Below are 18,478 nucleotides of genomic sequence, written 5' to 3' on the forward strand. Positions count from 1 at the left end.
TATTCTGCAGTTTGAAAGCAAAGTAAACACATCATAGAATCAAATGTTACCAGAAAAAGAAACAATGGTTGCTCTTCAGTACCCCTTATTTGTGCCTGCTGTCAGCTGGGCTAACATCATTTGTTGGTCTGTCTATGAAAGACAACAAAATCCTCCCTCCAGGATACCAGATCCTTTGCAATAACAGAACTCAGAGAAAAGGAGGTGGAGTAGCTATTACCTACCCCTCCACCCATACCTTAACTCCTTACACCAACCCCATCCCAACCTTTGCCAATGCCGAAATGACAGTAGGCTTTTTAAAACTTAACTTCAAATCTATATGTATCAGTTTTATCTACATTCCTCCAGGCAATAATACCAAAACAATAGAAGACATCCTCTCCTGGTTTAGCTCCAATATCAAAAATGAAACCTATATCCTTGGTGATATGAACATTAACTGGGCTTCTTTTAGCTCTGATACCCCACCTCAATCTATCAATCTACACAACTTCTCCCAACTTATAAACCTTCCAACCAGGCCAAATAAAGATGGTACCTCTGGTACCATCATAGATTGGATACTAACAACCCATCCCAACTTTACCACAAATGCCGGAATACTACCCGACCCTCTCAGTGACCACCTATCAGCCTTTGTAGACCACCTCTCCTCTCCCCTACAAAAACAACACCACTACACTCAAACCCACAACCTAGCCTCCTTCAACCCTAAAGCACACTGATTGGACACCCCTAAAACCCTTCCACTAGACAGTGCTGTATCTTATTTCAGCCAAACATTCCTTACCCTTCTAAACCAATTGGCTCCTCTTAGAACCAAATGCATCAGAACCACTCCCTGCCCCTGGCTATCTTAAGAAACTAAATGTATTATGTAACAACAAGACAAAAAATGGAAACAGTACCAAAAACAGAAACCCCCCAACACCCTCCTAGCATTTAAACAACTATGGAACCTGGCCAAAAAATAATAACAAAAGATTACAAAACCTACTACTGCAAACTCCAATCCATGCACTTATCCAACCCTAAAAAAATTTGGAATTCCATTTCCTCCATTCTCCACCCTGGTAATAAAGACAATACATGTCCAGACCCTAACCTTACCAGCCTAGAACCTGCCACAAAATTTAACTCATTCTTTACAGACTGCATAGCAAAATTATCCACCTCCGTCCTTGACCCCCTCCAACCCCACCCCCTCCTGCTCCCCATCCCCCCAATCAACCTCCTCCTTCCTCCCCTTTCATCCCCACAAACACAATAAAAAGACTTTTCCTCAAGCTACAACCCTGTCGCACCACACCAGACAATCTACCACGTACCTTTCTCAAACAATTTGCTGAAACCATAGCCTATCCCATATCTATTCTTATAAATAGATCCATAAAAGAATCCTACGTCCCATCCATCTGGCACCACGCATACATCATCCCACTCCACAAAGGAAGTAAAAACATAGACACAACCAATTTCAGACCAATAGTTATACTTTCTCCTCTTTCTAAAAATACTAGAAAAAAATTATCCATGCACAACTCATGCCATACCTAACCCTAAACAAACTCCTCTCCCCTACTCAACATGGCTTTCAAGGTGGCCATAGTAACCTCCTTTCCTTTCTTGAAACCATCATCCTAGCACACAACAATGGTAAATACGTATCTTCACTGTTTCTAGATCTCTCAAAGGCATTCAACACCATCTCCCTCTCCTTATTCCTATCCCAGCTCTCATCCGTGCATCTCTCTCCCTCCACCTTAGCCTGGTTCTCCAGCTACCTCTCTGAATGTCAACAAGCTGTCCAATGGAAAGCATCGAGCTCTCCTTTCTTACTAACACCCAACGGCATTCCCCAAGGATCTGTACTAGGCCCTCTACTCTAATATATTCATCAACTTCCACCAGTCCTTCCCCGAAGCCTCAGTTATCCAGTACGCAGATGACTCCAACATCATCTGCTCAGCCTCCTGCCCATCTGAACTGCCACTAAAAACCCAACTAACCTTCTCCAAAACAAAATCCTGGATGCAATCCAATCACCTAGCCCTAAACGGGTCTATATCATATATTTGAAATTCCAAAATGTCGAACACCATATGTTCGAACTTTGAATTTCGAGTATTGAAAACATCGAACGCTCAGAATAGCGAATTATTTCCCAGGGAAAAATTTGTTTTTCCAAGAAACATACACCCAACACAAGCACACCAAAATAAATAAACCACACACATACATTTAACAAAACCTAACCCCACACTAAACCACACATACATTACTAACTATCCACTTACCTTAACCCGCACCCTAACCCTAAGGTCCGTAACTATCGCACACATACCCTACAAATCTGTACACAAACAAACTAATTAATACACACACACACACACATACAGTTAACAAAACACAATCCTACACTACACCATAAATACATTACTAACTATCCACTTACCTTAACCCACACTCTAACCCTAAGGTCCGTAACTCTCGCACCACAGTGGAGGAAATAGCGAAGCCACAGAACAGCCCACCGAAATCTTGCCCTAGGTAAGATTTCGATGTTCCAGGGCTTCGCTATTTTCACCATTCGATATTTTGGGTTAGATGTTTTCACATTCGGCGTTGTACCTCTTCGGAATTTTGATATAGACCCCCCTAAACGCTAACAAAACAAAACTAAGGATTTTTACTCCTACCAGAAACTCCAATTTCAACAGAAACTTATTCTCCTTTATAAGCCAGAATAACACCCCCCCCCCCCCTAGAAATCGTTCCCAGTACCAAGCTGCTAGGGATCATCATTGATGAAAACCTAAAATTTGACTCCCACATATACTCCACAGTTAAGAAAACCCATTAAAAAATGGTCTCTACAGACACAACCATTACCTCAGCCCCTCCACCCGACAAACTCTATCATCTACCTTCCTTCTCCCCTCTCTCATATATGGGGCTCCCCTGTTCACCAACCTCCAGCTTGGCTTACATTCCAAACTCGAATCCTGCTACCACAAAATTTGCATTGCAACCAATACAAAAAACTCATCTCATCACTGCTACTCCCTACACACCCTCAAATGGCTAGAACTCCCCAACTACCTGAAATATCTACAACTTACAACTGCCCACAAGCTCATCTTCAAACCAGTAGACTGTCCCTCTCTTGCCACTTCCCTAATACACTACATACCCATCCGCTCCCTGAGAACGGAGAGCCAAAACCTCCTACAAGTGCACAAACTCTCACATCCTCCTGGCCAGCTACTACTATCCTGCACCATTGCTAAACTATGGAACTCTTCCCTCCCACTACGCAATACGTCTAACCACAACTTTAAATCCCACCTGCTTTCTCATCTGTCCTCCAAATGGGAATGCCCTTCTCATGCTACAACCTAACCCCCCCCCCCCAATTCTTAAATCCTATACATTCTTTATTAGGATATGTGATTATTTCACTATCCTACTGTACAATGTCCAATTTCTATTGTTATCTCTTATTCACTGATATACTCATGTTACACATAAGCTTCTTGCTTCAAATACTTTTTAAAATTGAATTTTCAAAGTCAATAATTAACTTCTGTACTAACTTCGCTAGAAATGTTCAAATGTTTCAAATTGAATTTTCAAAAGATTATTTTCCCTAATATGTACTAACTTTGCTAGGAATGCTTAAATGTTTCAAATTGATTTTTTCAAAAAAAAATTCTATCTGATATGTAACCTCTGCATTTTCTTTTTGCAAAGAATGTTATACATGAAAGTGTCTGGCTTCTTAAAATATTTAAAACGGAATATTTTCAAAGATATGTAACCTCTCTTGCTATAAATGTAACTGCTTGTGGAGCTTTTCTCCCTGGGCCTCCACTGAAAATGGATTGCTCTGACCCAGTGGACTCTCCCAGTCAACAAATGTAAATAAAAAAAAGCAAAATAAATGAATAAATAGTGAAAAGGTAAAGATTTGAGCAGTGGTGATGTGTTGTTAGTTTGCAGGCGTCTGCAACGTTCCTAAGTACAAAGTCAAACATTCTCTGTCTGACAGGAAACTGGACAAATATATCCAGGGAGCTGCTATTAACAACGTTTAAGCCATAAGAGGTTCTAGGCATGACTTAATGCAATAATGAACTTAAATAGATGTTAATATTCTACTGCTCAGATGATAGGTATGGTACCCTGATTAAGGGGGTGGGGGATGTTATCAGGTCATTGGAACAAACTTTCTGTAACTAAGTATATATGAATGTGCTAAAGTGTTAAAAAAGTCCCTCAACAAAAGGGCCTAACAATGATTAAATCTGGAACTGCTACTAGTGTCTTTATTTTTGGAGTATATTTAAAACCTTGTTTAAACAAAAAATAAATAAATACATAAATAAATTCTAATCTACACTAATGACATAATATTCTGGGCATATAACAACCATAGGATCATAGCAAGTTACTAGGCTAATGGCCCAAGGGCCCTTACAAGCCTAGCCAAATGTTATCCTTGTTACCATGATCAGCACCTATTACCCCTGTCCAAGAGGGACACAGGTGGTACCCCCAGGGTGAATTTACGGTTCCCTATCCAATCGTCCGGAGTGTGTCTGAAGAGGGGCAATGAGGTGCTCTGTTTGATGTGATGTGGAGTCTGTTTCAAAGGTATGGTAACCTCTGGGAGACAAATATATCCCTCCAGCAGGTTCAACTGATGTCACATACCAGGTTTAGGTCTTCAGAGTGAGTACCCATGTGCCATTTGACTTGCAGATGTGCACCATTTCCAATAAAGCGGGGTCAGAGATTGCATAATATAAATGGCAGAGATCACCTCTGAGTAGTTTGTATGAAACAGAATAAAGTGACAGTGATTTCAGCTGATGCACATAGGGTAGCTGCTGAAGACATTGAATTTTCTTTGTGAGGAACCTTGATGGCCTCTCCAATTGCTGCAGGTGCATTGAAATGTACATGCCAAAAGGGGCATCGTACTCAATTGTTGGCTTAATGAGTGATGAATTCATGGAGATGATAACTTCATTTTTTCTCGAGGCAAAGGCCTTACTTATGAGGTGAGCCATATAGAATTTCCATCTTACCACTCTGCAGACATGGTGATCAAAAGCAAGGTTGCTGTCATCCTGAGTGCCCAGATCTCTCACCACTGAGTGCATTCTTAGAATATTGCCATTGATGTGGTAATTTGCAGGAACATCACTCTTGCTGAAAGGGATTGTGACAACCTTCTACCACTGAGACAATAATCAAGGAGCCTCAATCCTCACCACTGGCACGAGTAGGGGACATTCACTGAGGATAACAGGTTCACACACAGTATCTTCAGATGCAGCTCTCTGTGTCAAGCACAATCAATCACAATTTCCCATAAGAGCACATGGGGAACACAGTCAGACCGGAGTTAGTTTCTCCCTCTTTCTCCAGATCCCCAATAAGACTCCCCACAGCTAGAGTTGAGATCTCAGCTGAGTGTCCAAGCCAAGATGTCCAGCACCCTCTCCGTCCAACCACTGCTTCATGTCCCTGCCCAAGTAGTGGACACACACACACACACACACACACACACACACACACACACACTCTGAGATTTGAAGTACACACACACACACACACACACACACACACACACACACACACACACACACACACACACACACACACACACACACACACACACACACACACACACACCTGGGAAAGAGTGGCACAGGTTTACTAGCTATGCCCCCTTCTGCCCTGACTCTAAGGTAGTTATGACTGCCACCAGACATGCCTGCCAGCTACCTTAAGGCTCTTCCAAGTATACCCAGTATACTGATTGAAATGGTAGTTTGACCAAGAGCAAGGCTATTAGGAGTGATCCACACAGTGTCATCAAATAAATATGCAAGTACTGTCAAAATTTAAATACCTCTTCAAACATCAGCCACAATGAAAGGTTTAAATATATTTAACAATAACTAATAAAAGAACAAGAAAATACTAAGTATATATTGCCAGTGACATCAGAGTTCAAATCACAGGAACTATGTAAAATAACATTGAATGACAGGTTCAGACAAATAAAGAAAAACAATATCTAAACTAAGCTTCACTATATTCCTGACTGAATCTAAAAGAATCACTATTCCCTATCTACTTAATTGAGCAAGGCAGATGATTTTGTGAATGGTCCCTCTTGTTGTCAGGCCCAAGACAGAATACAAAATGCTTTGTGTCACACAGAGACTTCTCAAAAATAATATATAAAATATTACTTTTGGGATAGCTTGTAGAATGACATCACTTCTGGTCATCTGACTTTTAGATCCCATGCAAAGCCCCATTGCTGGAGCTGGCAGGATTTGCACCTACCTGTAAAAATACACACACATAAGGGGTTTTGTTTAGATCTGTGACAGGTGCTGCAAGTCATAAAATAATTTCATACCTCCATGCTTCCAGAGTAGTAATTAGTTCACCCCAAAGACAATACAGGAAGCTTCCTAGTACAGACTTTATGTCTCTGACTGCATTAAAACCTGTGAGATAGCATCTTTATGGCCTAGTCCATAAAGTGATTTAATTTCTGATATATTTTAAAGTTTGCTGGACTGAGGTTAACCTTCCAGTTTCCTCTGTTAAAACATATACATTTAAATAGTTACAATAGTGCATGTACATTTCTGTTCTCTCCAGTAGGCTACAATTTGGATATATTTCAAACACAAGCACTTTACAAATACCTTTTCCACACAAACCTCTGTACACATCAGTTTGATATACACATGGCATACAGTTCTAATACATTTGTAACATAAGCATCTTGTATAAATCAGTTTGATATTCACAAATGACATAATTATTTACAAAATTCCAGCTAGCTGTGCTGTGAGTACCTCCTGTCCTCACACCTCTCCCCCCTTCAAAGACTCAAGTTAATTTTTAATTCATTGCCTGTCTTCAGATCCCAGCTACATTAGCATTGCTGAAACCACTGTAGTGCTGCACTGCCTTATCATATACCTGCAACCCTAGGCTCCACCATAGTACCTTAGGATTTTGCTGGCTGGTTCCCTGTAGCCATAGATCCCCCTCAGACTCCTCCTGCCTCTTACTGCAAATACTGAGTATAAGGGCCTCCCTGTCATGGTAAGGTTTCATCATGTTAACATAGTACAATTTGTGCTCCTGCATCCTGCCCAGCAGTTCTGCCATGTAGCTAATAGCACTGACCTTCCTTGCCACTTTGAATGGTCCCTCCCAAGCTGCCTGCAGCTTACTGTGTCTGACAGGAATGAGAACCATTACCTGCTGCCCTACAGCATACTCTCTAGCTCAAGCATTCTAGTCATACCAGACCTTTTTCTGCTGTTGGGCTCCTGCCAGGTTCTCCTGGGTCAAAGCCATGAGCTCTGTGAGCCTTGTCCTGAGATTTAGGACATGTACCACAAGAGACTCCTTGTGGGATTTGCACTCACCCTCTCACTCATCACAAATCAAATCTTGAGCTCCCCTCACCCGATGGCCATACAGCAACTCAAAGTGTGAAAAACCTGTGAATTTCTGTGTCATCTCTCTGTATGCAAACAATAGCTGGAGCAAATATTTGTCCCACTCTCTCTCAAACTGGTCTGCAAATGCCCATAGCATGGTTTTTAGTGTAGAGTTTAACCTCTATACACCGCCATTAGTCTGGGTTAAGTAGGGGGCGGTCTTTAGGTGCTTCACCCCACAATGCTTTCACAGACAAGCCAGCAGGTCTGACATGAAATTGGCACCTCTGTCAGTCAATATTTCTCTTGGGAAATCTACCCTGCTAAAAATCTCTAACAAAGCATTTGCTACCTTTTCTACTTTAATGGAAGACAGGGTCACCGCTTCAGGGTATCTGGTAGCATAATCTACTACCACTATGATATACATCTTCCCAGTGGAACTTGGGGTACTCAGAGGCCCCACAATATCCATAGCTACCCCCTGAAATGGCTCCTCAATCACAGGCAGAGGCACCAAAGCATGACCTTGTCTCCTGCCTTGCCTACTTTTTGGCATTGCTCATAGGTCCTGCAGTAGCCTGTTACATCCGTTGCAGTCCCAGGTCAATAAAAGTTCTGCATAATATGTCTCTTGGTACGCCCATATGACCTGCAAAGGGAATCTCATGTGCTATGATAGACAGTAGGCTCTGGGCACTACCAACTGCTGCATTCACTCACCCTCCAGCCCTCCCTCAGGGGTCCACTCTCTATACAGTAACCCTTTGATCAGTATACAGATTACCCCTTTCCTTGTGAATCAAGTGCTTCCCTAGTTATCTCCCTCAAGACTTGTAATGTAGGGTCTGAGAGCTGAGTCTGTCTCAACTCTCTCTTTGTAACCCTTCCCAGCTCCCCTTCCACAGGAAGTCTTATCTTCTGACAGCAGTGCTTCACTGTCAGCCTGGGTACTACTACATACCTCTGCCCTTGCAGTCACTTTGTCCAAGGGAACATCAGTACCTACCAGCAGCTGTGGTTCACCTTCAGTTTCACTGCTACAGGATAGTTCCCTCTCTGAAGTAGCCACCTCACCAGTCCTGGCTTCAAGTGTGTGGTCTGTCTGGGTCCCCCCAGGCTACCAGACCCACATGCCTGTCTCAAAGCCTGACTGCATGTAACTGCATGCACACAAAGTACTGCATTATCAGAATCATTCCCTATCAGGACATCTGGAGGGATATCCTTAAACATAACTACTTGTTTGCTTCCTTTTCCACCCTCCCAGTCAAGGTGAACCCTTGCCAAAGGTATTTGGAATGGGGTCTCTCCTAAAGCTCTGAGTAGACAAGACTGCCTAAGCAAGTAGTGCTCCTCTTTAACCATTGCAGGCTTCAGGATGATTAGGTCAGAGGCTGTGTCTCTCTTAGCAGTGGCCTGGTTCCCATCTGCTAAGATAGGATATAACCTCTTGTGGTTGTTTTTTTACCCTTGTTGTCTCCAGACAACTTACCACTGGCATTCTGTTATTCCCAGTTGTTGGCTCCCTTAACTTTTTTACCCACCTTGCCTTCATGGACATCTATATGATACATTGCCCCACTGGTTACTTTTAAAACATTCAACCCTTGATCCTGTCCATGTGCCTGAAATAGTGGCTTCCCTGTTGCTGGTGGACTGTGTTGGGGTGGCTTAGGCTGCCCACCATGGGTTCCCTTATATCCATGTCTAGCACTGGGTATCCCCTTCTTGTGCAGTGATGCCCTGCTTGCTAAGTAGAGATCCCTTTTTTGCCCAGCTCATCTGTGGTGTTGCATTCCTTATCTGCCAACCAGATTCTGATATCCTCTGGCAAAGTGCTAAGGGCTTGTTTCCTCACCAAAAATCCTGCCATCCCTTCACAAGTGGTGATCTGACACCCACTCACCCACCTATGAAAATAAGTGTTTAGTTCAGCAATATAATCACACACACTTTCATCTGCCTTGTGTCTATGCTCATGAAACTTTTTTTATAAGCTTCAGGTGTTAACTTAAAACATTCTAAGAAACATTTCTTTACTTTTTTATAGTTTAAACAATCAATATCATACAATTTAGAAACAGCAGTTACAGCTTTACCATAAATAAGGGGGTCAAGAATCGTATCCCGAGCCCTTGGTCAACATTATACTGTTTACATACCCTTCAAACATATGAATAGAACTATCAAAATTATCACACTCTACAAATTGTGGAAGAAATTTACTGACCTTTGCTGCTTCTGGGGTTTGGTTACTCCCTTCCCCATTACCTCCATGACCTTGGCGAAGAGTCAGCATCTCCTTTTCATGTTACCTCTGCCTCTCATTTTCTTCAGCCTTCAAATGCCCCATTCTTTGTGATGATTCTGCTTCGATCTCCAAATGCCACAGTCTCTCTGCTGATTCTGGTTCCAAACGTTTGGACTCTGGTTCAAGTCTATTTAACTTCAGATGGATTTTTAAGTCCTCTGAGGAAAAGTTGAATGGTCCTGTTTTTTAGAGCTGTACATTCCCAGTGCCAGTCTGGTTGTCTTCCTAGTTGCTGTTCTGTGGTGCAACTGTGATTAAGGCTGCAATCATTTCACCATTAGTTAGGTTGGCATAAACCAGTCCTTTGGCTTGGCACATCTCAGCCAAATGGCTCCTTGTCAGCTTGCCATAATCCTCTGCTGAAATCCTTACCTGCTCTCCCTGACAAATAAGCTAACAAAAGTAAATAAATAAACATATTATGATGTGAAACTCTGAGTGTTCACCGTGTGGCTGCTTGATAGTACAAATACCTTCTTTAGTGACAAATGCTTGCAGGCTACAGGAGTTCAGTATCCACACCCCTGTTCATCAATATGTGATGTAGTGATCCCACCACTGCCACCAACATCTGACAACCTTCCACCACTGGGCCAGTAATCAAGGAGCCTCAATCCTCACCACTGGGACCAGTGGGGGACATTCACTGTGAGGATAACAAGTACACACACTGTATCTCCAGATGCAGCTTTCTGCATCAAGCACAATCAAGCACAATTTCTCTTCAGAGTACATGGGGAACATAGCCAGTCTTGGGCTGGCTTCTCCCTCTTTCTTCAGCTCCCCAGTAAGACTCCCCACTGACACAGCTATAGAGTTGACATCTCAGCCAAGTATCCAAGCCAAGACCTCCAGCACCCTCTCATCCAACCAGTGTTTTGTGTCCCTGCCCAAGTAGCTGACACACACACGCTGAGATTTGATGTACACACACACACACACACACACACACACACACACACACACACACACACACACACGCACACACACACACACACACACACACACACACACACACACACACACACGCGCACACATGCACGCACACACGTACACACCTGGGAAAGGCTGGCACAGGTTTACTAGTTATGCCCCCTTCTGCCCAGACTATAAGGTAGCTATGACTGCCACCAGACACTCCTGCCAGATACCCTAAGGCTCTTCCAAGGGTACCCAATATACTGAGTGAAATTAATATTAACACAAATGGTAGCTGGACCATGAGCAAGGCTATTAGGAGTGGCCCACACAGTGTCACCAAATAAATAAATATCTGTACAAGGATCAGCCACAATGAAAGGTTTAAATATATTTAATAATGTATAATAAAAGAACAAGAAAATACCAAGTATATATTCACAGTGACATCAGAGTTCAAATCACAGGAAATATTTAAAACAACATTGAAGGACATGCTCAGACAAGTAAAGAAAAACAGTATCTAAACTAAGCTTCACTATATTCCTGGCTGAATCTTGGAAAATCACTATTCCCTACTTACTCAATAGAGCAAGGGAGATGATGTGGTGACTGGTCCTTCTTGTTGTCAGGCCCAAGACAGAATACAGAATGCCCTGTCTCACTAAGAGAGTTCTCAAAATAATATCTAAAATATTACTTCTGGGATAGCTTGCAAAATTACAACACTTCTGATCATCTGATTTCTATTTCCCATGCAAACCCCCATTTCTGGAAGCTGGCAGGATTTAGCATCTACCTGTAAAGGGTTGGGAGGGTGGCCTAATGGTTAGGGTGTTTGCCTTGCAAACACAAGGTGCAGGGTTTGAGTATCACAATGGATAATTGGCTAGGCTTAAAATGGCTCCCAAGGGCAGTTAGCTTAGTACTAATCTATGAACCTATGAACCTAAAAATATACATACAAGGGCTTTTGCTCAGATCTGTGACAGTTGCTGGAAGTCATAAAACAATTTCATACCTCCATGCTTCCAGAGTAGTAATTAGTTCACCTCAAGGACAATACAGAAAGCTTCCTAGTACAGACTTTGTGTTTCTGGCTGCATTGAAACCTGTGAGATAGCATATTTATGTCCTAGACAGTAAAGTGATTTAATTTCAGATATATTTTAAAGTTTACTGGACTGAGGTTAACCTTCCTGTTTCCTCTGTTAAAACATATACATTTAAACAGTTACAACAGTGCATGCACATTTCTGTTCCCTCCAGTAGGTCACACTGTGGATACATTTCAAACACAAACACTTTACAAATACCTTTTCAACACAAACCTCTGTACAAATCAGTTTTGTATACACATGGCATACAGTTCTAAAACATTTGTAACACAAGCATCTTGTAGAAATCACTTTGATATTCACAAATGACAATACAAAATTCCAGCTAGCTGTGCAGGCAGTACCTCCTGTCATTATAGGGATGATAACACATTTTGAACCGAGTCCCCAGGACTCCACTGAAAACAGGTTCTTCTTGGCCCAATGGACCATCTTGGTAAACCAACTGAAAATAAATAAATAATAAATAAATGTTTGAGGCCATGACTTTGGCACCAATCATTTGTTTGCATAAGACCTTCTTGAAGGATGTTAACATTATTTGGAGAGTCTATGACAACACCCAGTTTGCAGTCATCAGCAAACTGTCAGCCACAGTCTCTTACATTTAGCTTGTACTTCGGAGAAATAGATTCCAAACAGTATTGGTCACAGGACTGATCCCTGTGGAACACCACTGGTAATGGGTCTGCTGTTAGAGATGGATTCCCTTATTTTGACTGTATGGGTTCTATCAGAGAGTTAGTCCACAACCCACCTTATGATATAAGGGTTGATGTCTAGATGGGAGAGTTTGTCAATGATGCCTGAGTGAGGGATAGTGTCAAGTGCTTGGCCAGGTCTAGGTAGGCTGTATGCACAGATTTCCCCTTGTCCACGGCCCATATGACTGTCTTGAAGAAGTCGATCAGTTTAACAAGCATGATTTCTCCCTGACAAATCCAAACTGGGTAGGATCTACTGTTTGGAGATTACCTATATCTTTGTTGATAAGATCCATGATGATTCTCTCCATAGTCTTGCAGATAAGGCTGGTCAGGCAAATAGGTCTGTAGTTTCTGGGGTCAGTAGAAGCAGCACATTTGGGCAGGGGGGATAAAGGTGCCAATTTTCTATTTAGCCAGAGCTTAGACTGTGATTGCAAAGAGTAGGCAATGGTGATGCTATGTTTGAGCCCATGAAGGATGCAGCCTGGGATGTTATCAGGTACCATTGATGCTGTTCTTTTGGCCTTAGAGAGGGCATTTACAACCTGCTCTTTAGAGATACCAGGTAGGGGACAGGTGGTAAGGATGTCATGACATTATGAGGAAAGAGATAGTTAACAAACTATATACGCTGCACAGCGTACAGAGTATACAATAACTCACTATTAACTGCATCAAGACAAAGGTTTTTCAAGACACAGTTTATGCTTCTAAACAAAATTAAAAAAAAAATGTTTGCAGTAAAAGATAGAACCTCAATACATCACTGCATAGGCACTTCAACGAAATGATTAGTTCAATTCAAATATCTGGATCCCTGAATATACCCCTACTGTCCTTTGCAAGAAAAAAGTATATGTAAATTTCAAGCTGGAAATGTTACTACAAATACATCATCAGGCACCAAACACCTAGTTACCCCACTTGTTCCCTACTATGCCCTTCTAGTAATCACTAATGCTGGTAAAATTATCTATAAACTCCAAACTTGCATTAACAAATCTTGTCAATTCATCAACACTCCTCCATAAAATCAACAACACTACATCTAACTGGATAAAGCCATTGTGTGAATGGCACTACATCTAACTGGATAAGGCCACTGTGTGAACAGCACTACATCTAACTGGATAAGGCCACTGTGTGAACAGCACTACAACTAACTGGATAAGGCCGCTGTGTGAACAGCACTACATCTAACTGGATAAGGCCACTGTGTGAACAACACTACTTCTAACTGGATAAGGCGACTGTGTGAGCAGTACTAAATCTAACTGGATAAGGCCACTGTGTGGATGGCACTACATCTAACTGGATAAAGCCAATGTGTGACCGGCACTACATCTAACTGGATAAGGCCACTGTGTGAACAGCACTACATCTAACTGGATAAGGCCACTGTGTTTACAGCACTACACCTAACTGGATAAGGCCACTGTGTGAGCAGCACTACATCTAACTGGATAAGGCCACTGTATGAACAGCACTACATCTAACTGGATAAGGCCACTGTGTCAACAGCACTACATCTAACTGGATAAGGCCACTGTGTGAGCAATACTACATCTAACTGGATAAGGCCACTGTGTGAACAGAACTACATCTAACTGGATAAGGCCACTGTGTGAACAGCACTACATCTAACTGGATAAGGCCACTGTGTGAACAGTACTACATCTAACTGGATAAGGCCACTGTGTGAGCAGCACTACATCTAACTGGATAAGGCCACTATGTGAACAGCACTACATCTAACTGGATAAGGCCACTGTGTGAACAGCACTACATCTAACTGGATAAGGCCACTGTGTGAATGGCACTACATCTAACTGGATAAGGCCACTGTATGAACGGCACTACATCTAACTGGATAAGGCCACTGTGTGAACAGCACTACATCTAACTGGATAAGGCCACTGTGTGAACAGCACTACATCTAACTGGATAAAGCCACTGTATGAACAGCACTACATCTAACTGGATAAGGCCACTGTGTGAACAGCACTACATCTAACTGGATAAAGCCACTGTGTGAACGGAATGGCACTATATATAACTGGATAAGGCCACTGTGTGAACAGCACTATATCTAACTGGATAAGGCCATTGTGTGAACAGCACTACATCTAACTGAATAAGGCCACTGTGTGAGCAATACTACATCTAACTGGCTAAGGCCACTGTGTGAACAGCACTACATCTAACTGGATAAGGCCATTGTGTGAACAGCACTACATCTAACTGGATAAGGCCACTGTGTGAACAGCACTACATCTAACTGGATAAAGCCACTGTGTGAATAGAACAGCACTACATCTAACTGGATAAGGCCACTGTGTGAACGGCACTACATCTAACTGGATAAGGCCACTGTGTGAATGGCACTAAATCTAACTGGATAAGGCCACCGTGTGAACAGCACTACATCTAACTGAATAAGGCCACTGTGTGAGCAATACTACATCTAACTGGATAAGGCCACTGTGTGAACAGCACTACATCTAACTGGATAAGGCCACTATGTGAACAGCACTACAACTAACTGGATAAGGCCACTGTGTGAACAGCACTACATCTAACTGGATAAGGCCACTGTGTGAGCAATACTACATCTAACTGGATAAGGCCACTGTGTGAACAGCACTACATCTAACTGGATAAGGCCACTGTATGAACAGCACTACATCTAACTGGATAAGGCCACTGTGTGAACGGAACGGCACTACATCTAACTGGATAAGGCCACTGTGTGAACGGCACTACATCTAACTGGATAAGGCCACTGTATGAACAGCACTACATCTAACTGGATAAGGCCACTGTGTGAAAAGCACTACATCTAACTGGATAAGGTCACTGTATGAGCAGCACTACATCTAACTGGATAAGGCCACTGTGTGAGCAATACTACATCTAACTGGATAAGGCCACTGTGTGAACAGCACTACATCAAACTGGATAAAGCCACTGTGTGAACAGCACTACATCTAACTGGATAAGGCCACTGTGTGAATAGCACTACATCTAACTGAATACGGCCACTGTGTGAATGGCACGACATCTAACTGGATAAGGCCACTGTGTGAACGGCACTATATATAACTGGATAAGGCCACTGTGTGAACAGCACTACATCTAACTGAATAAGGCCACTGTGTGAACAGCACTACATCTAACTGGATAAGGCCACTGTGTGAGCAACACTACATCGAACTGGATAAGGCCACTGTGTGAATGGCACTACATCTAACTGGATAAGGCCACTGTGTGAACAGCACTACATCTAACTGGATAAGGCCACTGTGTGAACAGCACTACATCTAACTGGATAAGGCCACTGTGTGAACAGCACTACATCTAACTGGATAAGGCCACTGTGCGAACAGCACTACATCTAACTGGATAAGGCCACTGTGTGAACAGCACATCTAACTGGATAAGGCCACTGTGTGAATGGCACTACATCTAACTGGATAAGGCCACTGTGTGAACAGCACTACATCTAACTGGATAAGGCCACTCTGTGAACGACACTACATCTAACTGGATAAGGCCACTGTGTGAACAGCACTACATCTAACTGGATAAGGCCAATGTATTGACGTCACTACATCTAACTGGATAAGGCCACTATGTGAACAGCACTACATCTAACTGGATAAGGCCACTGTGTGAACGGCACTACATCTAACTGGATAAGGCCACTGTGTGAACAGCACTACATCTAACTGGATAAAGCCACTGTGTGAACAGCACTACATCTAACTGGATAAGGCCACTGTGTGAGCAGCACTACATCTAACTGGATAAAGCCACTGTGTGAACAGCACTACATCTAACTGGATAAGGCCACTGTATGAACAGCACTACATCTAACTGGATAAGGCCACTGTGTGAGCAACACTACATCTAACTGGATAAGGCCACTGTGTTACTTGTTAGTGCTCAGCCCTGATGCAAGTATATGTGCCTATGACTTATTACATCTCAACCACAGTCGCTGTTTAGCAGGCAAAATTAACCATAAACTCAGTATAGAATGTGCTGACCTATGGAATGTCACAGTCATCTCTAGTGACAACTATTGGCCATCTGAATTGCAGAATGGATGCATTAGTGTAATAGGCCTAAATTCTGGTGCACTTTACCACTACACATCACCAACAAACTTCCATCCTGGATGTTTGTTACACAGCCAGGGAATTGTTATGGCTAGGCTTATATAGGCCCTAGGGCTGATAGCCTAGTACCAACCTATGAACCTATGCCTTAAAGTCACAATAATACCTTACAGAATTGTGTTCATCTCACAATAAACACCAATTCACATACATAATACACACTTTCAAGAATACTTGTTAATTCAGTTTCTTCTACCATATCTCTGTCAATGTGCTTTCAGCCTCAAAACTCTCAAGACTGCCTAACATCAACAAGCACAATGTTTTGATACACTTCCTTTCTACATGCAGTTCACTCTTTGTTACACATCACCACTACCAGCAGCTTCTTTTTCTCCTTTAGGCTTTTCTCGTTCAGGGTCACTACAGTGGAACAATGGTCCACACAACAATTGGCAGTGGAGTTTTTACGGTATTGAGTTGCCAGCTCAGTGCCCAATCTTCCACAGAAGGACATTACCACTACCTGCAGCAATGCTCCTGAAATGTGTAATATTCACACACTACAGGCTCTCAGCGACAATAATAATTGGAGAAACGTAATCATCTTTAAAATGCTCTTCTCTAATTTTCTCTTAAAATAGGTATAACAAAGCTATAATCATCTGTCTTACAAGAACTTAAATACATTTCCCATGTGCACACAGTAACTGTATATATTGTAACTCCAAGGTTTTACTATTGCCACTCTGTATATGTCTACATAACACATGGCTTTATTCACTAATCCATAAAGCAAATCAAAGATACCCATTTGACTTTGCAGTTCAAGTGAAAAGAAAATATTACCTTGGTTACTGTACGCACAACCTTTCCAGGACAAAGGCTGATTTCCTAGAAGCTCCAGGTTATAGGATTCAGTGAGGCCCCCATTCCAGCTCTCTAGTATAGATCCTTCTTCCTCATTCATAGGCTGTTACTAGGCTACTGACCCAAGGGGAGCTGTTAAATCCCAATATAATACTAGATGAGAGATATCGTCTATGCCCAAGGTTTTTCTATCAAGGACTACCCATGTCAAGGAGAGAAGTCAGGGTAAACCCCGGCAGAAATTTATAGTTTCCCATCCAGTCATTCAGGCTATGCTTAAAGAGGGTTATGGAGGTGCTCTGCTTGATGTGGATTGCAAACCTATTCCAGAGGAGTGGCAACCTCTGAGAGATGTACCTGTCTCTCCGACAGGACCTGTTTACGTTGCAGGCTAGATTGAGGTCCCTGGAACGGGTGACTCTAGTCCCATGTGACTTACGGATGTGCAGCATTTCCATTAGATTTGGGTCAGAGATAAACACAAGTCACCTCTGAGTAGTCTATATGCTACTAAGCACAGTGACAACGACTTCAGTCTGTCCGTATAAGATGTGCTGGAGCCAAAGAATGTTCGTAGAAATCTCTGAGGTCTCTCAAGTTGCAGCAGGAGTCTGGTATGGTACATACCAAAGGGAGCATTATATTCAATAACAGGTGTGATGAGGGATGAGTACAGGGATGTTATAACCTCTTTTGCTCTTGAGGTGATGCCTTTGATAATCAGGTGAGTGACACAGAATGCCTTCCTCACCACAGTAGACACATTGTGGTCAAAATTGAGGTCACAGTCAACTTGTGTTCCCAGGTCTCTTACTACTGAATTGGTACTTAGGGTATTATTGTTTATTTTATAATTAGCAGGGACATTGTTTTTATCGAAGGGAATGATGATGCATTTTTTTGCATTTAGTTTAAGAGCATGGCTTTGGCACCAATCATT

General features: G+C 42.3%; 1 protein-coding gene across 1 annotated transcript in view; it reads right to left on the reverse strand.

The window, feature by feature from the left end:
- The window catches only part of LOC122790051 (exocyst complex component 1-like), a gene marked incomplete in the record, with an annotated part of 2,315,969 nt that overhangs the window by 731,644 nt on the left and 1,565,847 nt on the right, over positions 1–18,478 (reverse strand).

This window comes from Protopterus annectens, chromosome 15.part0 (genome assembly GCF_019279795.1).
Source record: "Protopterus annectens isolate FY-2018-M chromosome 15.part0, PAN1.0, whole genome shotgun sequence".
NCBI lineage: Eukaryota > Metazoa > Chordata > Ceratodontiformes > Protopteridae > Protopterus > Protopterus annectens.